The sequence below is a fragment of the Pelodiscus sinensis genome, chromosome 3 (assembly GCF_049634645.1).
Source record: "Pelodiscus sinensis isolate JC-2024 chromosome 3, ASM4963464v1, whole genome shotgun sequence".
NCBI lineage: Eukaryota > Metazoa > Chordata > Testudines > Trionychidae > Pelodiscus > Pelodiscus sinensis.
In genome coordinates this window covers 140,144,808-140,152,837 of record NC_134713.1, presented here as the reverse complement: position 1 = coordinate 140,152,837, position 8,030 = coordinate 140,144,808, and positions in this window count along the sequence as shown.

The window sequence follows — 8,030 nt, the reverse complement described above, 5'->3', positions numbered from 1 at the left end:
GATACCTGAGCCTGAGTTTGTTACTATTCTACTATAGGGAGTTGCAAACATAGGCATTGTAGAAAGTCATTTTTGGTTGAGCGTGGGCCCAGAATGGCATGATACTTTTAGGGAGTTTCAGCTGCTGTGACTTATTTTAAAATCAGCACTACAGTGTTCCACAGTGTCACAGGCATCTGCCACCTTGGGAAGCAAACATCTGACTTACATGTTGCATCAAGGCTTACGAAGTGCTGGCTAAGGACTGGGAAAGATTGCATACAGCTGATGCAATACAGTCAGGGCTCTGGCGGGATAAAGGTGGCTATGTGAAAATCCCATGAGTTAAATTAAATTCTATCTGTAATCCTTTTCATATTCTCCAGGTTAGTGGAGTAGCAGTGATGGTTTATTTGTTATAATAATTCTGATTGTTAAAGGCATGGGCAGCAGAAATGATCCGATTGTTTCCTAAAAAGAATCACAAAATCCTACATTAGAGGGAGTGAAGACAGAAGCATTCACTATTTCTGCACTCGTGGTGCCCTCTAGTGGATCTCCATTGCCTGAATGAGTCTTGCAGCTGGGATTTTATATAGCTGAAAGCCATCTTCTTTCCTCTGTATTACGTATTTATAAACCCCATGTGGAGGTAGTCCAGACATTTAGCATTGCCTCTCTTATAGGTGTAAGGCAACCTCTGAGATCTTTAGCAGTTACTTCCTGTGCTTGTTGCAGGTTTGTTCACCTCATCAACTGAAGTTTCAGAGGGGTAGCCGAGTTAGTCTATAACTGGAAACACTTAAAAAAACCCGAATAGTCTAGCAGTATCTTAAAGACTAAAAAAAACTGTAGATGGCTTTCATAGGTACAACCCACTTCTTCACGTGAACGGAGTATTAAAAGTCCAGTTCCAGAATAAATAGGGGATGGGGTAGGAGGATGGGATAGAAGGAGGGGGGGGGGGGAAGTGAATTAGAGAGTTCACGTTACATAAAGCTAATTGAGAAGGTGAAAATTGTTCTTGACTACTCATTGTTTGGTTGGTAAAGTCATAGTATCATAGGGCTAGAAGAGACCTCAGGAGGTCATTGAGTCCAGCCCCCTGCCCAAAGCAGGACCAATCCCAACTAAATCAACCCAGCAAGGGTAGGGCTTTGTCAACCCGAGACTTAAAAACCTCTAGGGATAGAGATTCCACTACCTCCCTAGGAAACCCATTCCAGCACTTCACCACCCTCCTAGTGAAATAGTTTTCCCTAATATCCAACCTAGACCTTCCCCACTGTAACTTGAGATCATTGCTCCTTGTTCTGCCATCCGTCACTACTGAGAACAGCCTCTTTCCATCCTCCTTGGAACCTCCCTTCAGGAAGTTGAAGGCTGCTATCAAATCCCCCCTCACTCTTCTCTTCATTAGGATGTGGAAGATAGTGTGCTAGCCAGGTAATGACTTTATTCATACCTTTGTGATGGGTCGCAAACTTGTAAATGAAGTTAAGCTCCAACACTTCCCTGTGTATTTGGCTTATGGAATTGGCCTGAAACAACAAGGTGACTTTGAGATCCATTAATGAGTGCCAGGGCAGATTAAAGTGTTCTCCAACAGGTTTCTATGTGTATGCCAACATCTTTATGGCTGACCTTGAACAACGTTTCCTCCGCTCTCTCCCTCTAACTACATTGATGACATCTTCATCATGTGGACCCATGGGAAAGAGACTCTTGAAGAATTTCACAGGGATTTCAACAACTTCCACCCCACCATCAGTCTCAGCCTGGATCAGAGATCCACATGATGGATGCATTTTCACCACCTTATACCAGAAACCTACCATCCGCTACACTTACCTTCATGCCTCTAGCTTCCATCCAAGACACATTTCTCAATCTACTGTTTACAGCCAAGCCCTAAAATAAACTTGATTTGCTCCAATCCTACAGACAGAAACAAACACCTACAGGATCTATATAGAGCATTCTTAAAATTGAATTACCTTCCCAGAGACATGAAAAAGCAGATTGACAGAGCCAGAAGAATACTCAGACATGAACTATTTCAAGACAGGCCAAGAAGAGAAAACAGAATTCCACTTGTCATCACCTGCAGCCCACAACTTAACCCCCTCCAACACATTATCAACAGTCTATAATCTATCCTGGAAAATGACCCCTCACTTTTACAGGCCTTGGGGACAGGCCAATCCTCACCTACAGCCAGCCCCCTAACCTCAAACAAATTCTCTCCAGTAACCATGCAGCACATCTCCATCATCATCATCCAGGAATCCACCTCTGCAATCAGCCGGTGCCAACTCTGTCCACACATCTAGACAAGCGATTTCATCACTGAACCCACCAACCACAGTCACTACATCAGGGGCTTATTTAACTGCACATCCACTAATATGATCTATGCCATCAAAAGCCAGCAATGCCCCATGGCCATGTATATTGGCCAAACTGGATTGTCTCTACAGAAAAGAATTAATGGACACAAATCAGATATCCAAAACGGCAACACACACAAACCTGCTGGAGAACACTTTAATCTGCCCTGGCACTTATTAATGGATCTCAGAGTCATCTTGTTGTTTCAGGCCAATTCCACAAGCCAAATACACAGGGAAGCATTGTATACACAATACAAGAATAAATTCCACAAGCCAAATACACATGCGGCTCTTCACCCCCTGAAGGTGCAGCTCGCAAAGCCTCCCCCAGGGCTTGCGAAGCCACCCCATGTGCCCCTATAATCGGCCCCTGACCCCCTGTGGTCACCGGGTGCAGGGGAGCCATCTGGCATGGCAGGATGGTGGCGGCTGACAGGAGCCTGATGTGGCAAAAAAGCCTGCCTGGTTTTAAAAGGCCAGCATTTTTTTTTGTTCTGTTTTTTGTTGCTCAACAATTCTGGTGCAGCTCTTTGCATTTTTTTCCGCTACTGTTTCAGGTCTCTTCGTTTAATGGGTTGGCCACCCCTGCTTTAAAGGGTTACTGTCAAATGGTTCCAAGACAAACTTTTTCCTGTTTTAAAGTTGTTTAGAATCCCAGGAGATCCTTAAAGAGATCGGAAATAGGTTAGATTGCCATGATTGAGCAGGTATATGTTTAGGTAATTTGAGCAAAGATCTACTTGGAAAACAGACTCCTAGGTTCGTGAAAGAGTTTAGCACTGAGGAGCTACAATAGCTAGTTTCCTCAGATAAACATTCCTCTGGTTCAGGGATGTCAGGCTTGCAGAATCTTCACTCCCATATAGCATTAGCCAGTGCAATTACAGGGGAGCCTAAAATGATGTGAGTTAAACCAACCAAGGTTTAGAAAATCAGCATTATGTGATATAGTTTTCTAATAGATCATGAAAGTTAAAGTGCTTTGAAGTACAGCTGTCTGGATGCTCATCATAACTGTGTGCTACTGGCTAAAGCCTTTCAAGTAAAAACTGAATGAACCACAGAATGAGCCTGTATATTGCTAAATAATCCTTCCTGCTACTTTTAGGAAACCTTCCTCTGACCTCAACAGCCACCCTCCTCTCCAGGAAGCTGTATTTCCTATCAAGTCTCATCAGCTCAGTTGCCTTTTCCATCCTTCCTGAAGACCCGGGAAAGTCAGACTTTCTCCTATTGTAAATATTTTTTGAAAGGGAGACAGAAGTAGGGGAAAATGCACTGGACAACTGCTATACAATTGTTTTCACTGCGTCCAGAACAGGTAAGGATGAAAATGTATTTTCAAGTGTCCTTTGCCACTGCTTTAGGCTTCTGCAAGGAGTCTAGCCTTATCTTCATGGTTACGAGAACAAGAGCCACTTGGGACAATCAAGCTGCCTTATTACTTTGTAAATCATTTAAATATCCACTCTGTGTAATTCCTGCATAATCAGTTACTCCGCTCTTACAGTCATCTTAGAAATGGTTGGAGTCTTTAAAAGTCTGCACACATCCTCCAGTCCTTAACCTTTGAACATCAGGATTTATGTATTTCTTTTGGGATAAGTGGACCCTGCTGTTAGGATATTAAATATTTCATGGGGTAATCTCAAAACTCTCCAGCATTTTGCCAGGGGTAGGGGGAAATGGACAAGACAATGGGATGTATGTAGGATTAAACTATAAAGAGATTTTTATTTGCAAGGAAATAAATATGTGGAACTAAATCCCAAACTGATGAGGTTAAAATAAGCAGACACGCCAGACAACTAAGCTAATATCCTGTATAGAACCTACTGCAGTTTTTTACCAGGCTTGGCCCAGCAAGGAATGAGTGGCTGGAGAGAGGCCTGCCAGAAATCAGTGTCCCGGTGTTATGCTTTCTGTCTGAAAAACTCCAGTCCCTTTGTAGTGATTTTTTTGCTGAAACAGTTCTTGTGTCTGGGCTGGTAGAGGGAAAAATAGAACTGGGTGGCTTGCAGTGCAGATAAGATGCTAAGTAATTTGTGTGTTTTGTACAGAATTCTGTCCTGCTCAGAATATGCTGGGAGATGCATATATTACAACAGTCCCAGTGCTAGTGTGTGTTATCATAGGATTCCCAATAACTGTGGGCTGGCACAGATGGGCTAGCTATATCTCAAGTCCAGAATTGTTAGTAAGGTAGACAGACTGCTTCCCCCTGTTTTCTGGCTGGCTTAGGGGTCTTAATTTTATTTTCCTGTGATCTGTCCAAAATTTCCATCTCCTTTGTTGCTGGTTTTCTTTCTGCACAGAGGGCAATAACCAAAAATACATTTTCTTCTCATCTTCACTTTTTCTTCCGACGCTCTTCTCTTGCCATCTATGCTCTGTATGCATGTTTGCTTCTGTTAAGTGCAGGGAAGCCTACTGAAAGACCTTCAAATGGAGAGACAGTGACTATACAGGCAATCCCATTGGGGAACTCAGGGCCTTGTGTCTAGTTCAGGGTTGCATGTTTACTTTGTAACAAGCATCCTCCACTGGTTGTACTTCAAGGAAAAGGTTGCCACCTGTTTGGAGTGTCTTTTTTAGTGGCCCCTCTTACGCAGCTTGCCCTCTGGGAAATGCAACCAAGGGCCCCAGAAACTGAGAGTCGATTTAAGAGATGCAACTCCAGCTACGAGAATTGTGTAGCTGGAGTGGACGTACCTTCAGCCGAATTTCTGGGGTAGCTGCACTGCGTGAGGTCAATGGGAGAAACTCGCCCATTGATATCCCCTACTACTCAAAATCACATGGCGTACCAGGATTCATAGGGGTGCCCCCACATTCGATTTAGCAGTCTCTTACTAGACCTGCTAAATCAAACTCCAAAGGTTGATCGCTGGAGCATAGATCTCTGTATTAAGTATAAGCAAGGCCCTACTATGCATCTGCACTGTTCATCACTTAGTCCTGCCTCCTGCCCTATTACCAATCCCTCTAATTCTTTGCCTGCGAAGGTGGCTGTCACCTGATGGAATGTGTCAGAAAAGTACAGCTGCTGTCCACAAGGTGTGTGTCTTTTCTCCATCCCCCGTTCATGTTCATAACTAAGGAGCCAAGTGCTATACATTCTAAAGAGAAAGTCTGACCAGTGTGTGTGGAGTCCAACCCAGTTCTATAAAGCTACTATGGGCCCTGATTTTCCCAAGGGCATTCTCCCCATTGTGTCTCCCAAGCAGTCTTTTCTGTAGTCCTGCCACTGAGCCCCTATGCAAAGGGAGACCAAATAGTGCCCCAGTCCCACTGAGTAGTAATAAATGTTCCCTTTCCAGCTCAAGCTGTAATTGTTGGGAGTACTGCCTCTGAGATGCTCTGAAGTCAGACTGGCCTGCAAATTCCAAAGAAACCTGTTTTCTCACAGTGAAAAGCCAGCGCACTAACAACCATGTATGATTTATTATCGGATTGTGTGCTGAGAGATGGCGCTTGCCTAGGATTAAATCCTCCTCCCCTCCCCCCAAATTGAACTTCTCTCCTAGGGTGAGGCCCAGTCCCCTCTAGGCCTGCTTCTCTGGTGATGCGTTTGGGGTTCAGATGCCCAGGTATAATGTGGTGGCAGATTGGAGTGAAGCTTTCTTAGAAGATACAGCATGTTTGGCTGGAGGGGAGAGACTGCCAGGAGCTGCTTAGCTAGGAAAGACCTGCAGTGAGATCTCTCCGCAGGCCTAGGCTCTGGAGTAGGACTGGTTATGCTTTCTTACTCTGAGGAGACTGGGAGCTGAGAGAGAGCCAGGGCCTGGAGCTCTGATACAAGGAGGCTAGTGGTACCTGAGGAAGTAAGTATCTGGACAGGATAGATGCCAAAGAGAGTTGACTCACCCTGGCTTAGGGGTCCAGGCTGGGCCTTCCAGTGAGAGTGGAAGGAAGTTGCTATTCTGTGATCTTGCTGAGACCAGGAAGGGAACTATAGCCCAGCCTCAGTGAAGTGTGTGGGGGGTGCACCCTGGTCAAATGGGGGAAGACCCAACGTGAGGTTGCAAGAGAGCTGTTTTATTGGATTTTTGTTCCTCCCCACCATGGACACTCTGATGTGGCAGGAGGGTGTGACGTAGTGGGGGTACTTGCTGGGCTGGTCTGGAGCAAGACCCAGCAGGGAAAGCCTCACTAGGCAAAGGTAATGCCAAACTTGTTGAACCAGTGGCCAGACACCCCCCATGGAGAGGAACAAAGGGTGGTGGAATGCTGCCCTGGCTGGGGGGCAGGGCTGGAAGAGGGTTAGTTAGTTCCTGGCTGGAAGGCAGGGAATAAGGAGCTGGGGAGGGGGCTGGGACTCCCCTATCTCAAGGGGGGGGCACTGAGGCCTCTTAGCCCCAGTTCCTGTAACCAGATTACATCTGTGCTGCGCTGTGCTGGAGGAGCAATAAACCACCCTCAATTCCACTGGCTGGTGCAGTCTGTTTGTGCCATTTCGGGGTGCAGGAGACGGGGAACCCCCAACGCGCCGTCACAGAGGGCTACGTCACTAGCAAGCATAAGAAGTGGTGCATTGGAGTGTGAAAGGCCAGGAGACAGAGGACCATCAGGGGAAACACGAGTTGACCAGAGCAGGTAAACTGAGCAGGGCCAGACGGAGCCATTCTGGCGCTCCGGGCAGACAGTTTAATTGCGCCGGCGTGTGGGGAAGGGCGCACGCGTGGCCCCGCGCCGGCACATGAGGGAGGGCATGTGGAGCTGGTGGCGGCAGGACACATGTGCCCAGCCCAGCTACTGCTGCTGGCACGCAGTCCGAGGCTGCCCAGGGCGGGCCGAGCCTGGCCATGCAGGGCTGCAGGAGGAAGGGTGCTGCTGGCCAGTGTTGTGGGGGTTAATGCGTCCCTTGCCCCAGGCGGCCGCTGCAGAGTGGCCGCTGGGAGCTGCTGCAGCCCGGGAGCCGGGCGCATGGTGTCTGATGGCAGCCATAAGGGGTGCTGTGCGTCCCTTACAGCTGCCATCAGGCACCCACCATAGGTTGGTGCCCCGGGCAGCTGCCTGGCTAGCCCATGCTTTAATCCAGCCCTGAAACTGAGGCAGTGAGGGAGTGTGATGCCAAAGGAGGTAAGACCCTGGTATGATATACCTTAGCAAAGTCCAGCCTGAGAACCTATCACCAGCAACACAAAAGCAAAAGACTGAGAGGTGGGACTGTCGCTGTGCTTCTCTCTAGCAGCGATATCCAGATAGTGGACCACCTGTTGCCTCTCAGGGAGAGTCTTAAACCAGAGATCACAAGGTAAGGGTATTCCTATAAGCCACCGCAGATCTCTGCACAAACCCTCTTTTGGCCGCTGGAGGGCAGCGTGGGTGCAAAAATGTGGGCCGGGCCAGAGGCTGTGAAGATGAGCTCCCAGAGACTAAGCAGTCTAAGCCTGATTGACATGAAATAGCTGAAATCTCTCTCTGTCAGCGCGTTCCACAGGCAACTGCAACAGGACAAAGGAGCGGCAGCCTGCGGTGAGGAAGCTTGGCCTGGTCGTGGGAGGCCTCCCCTGTCCTGAGGGAATTTGCTGTGGGGAGTTTGCTAGGTTGCTTGTTAGTGGGGCCAATGGCAAACCAGCCTGGGCCCAGCCAGGGGGATTTTACATGCCAAGTGTGTCCTGGGGGGAGCCCGCCTCAGTCTGGGCTCGGCTAACG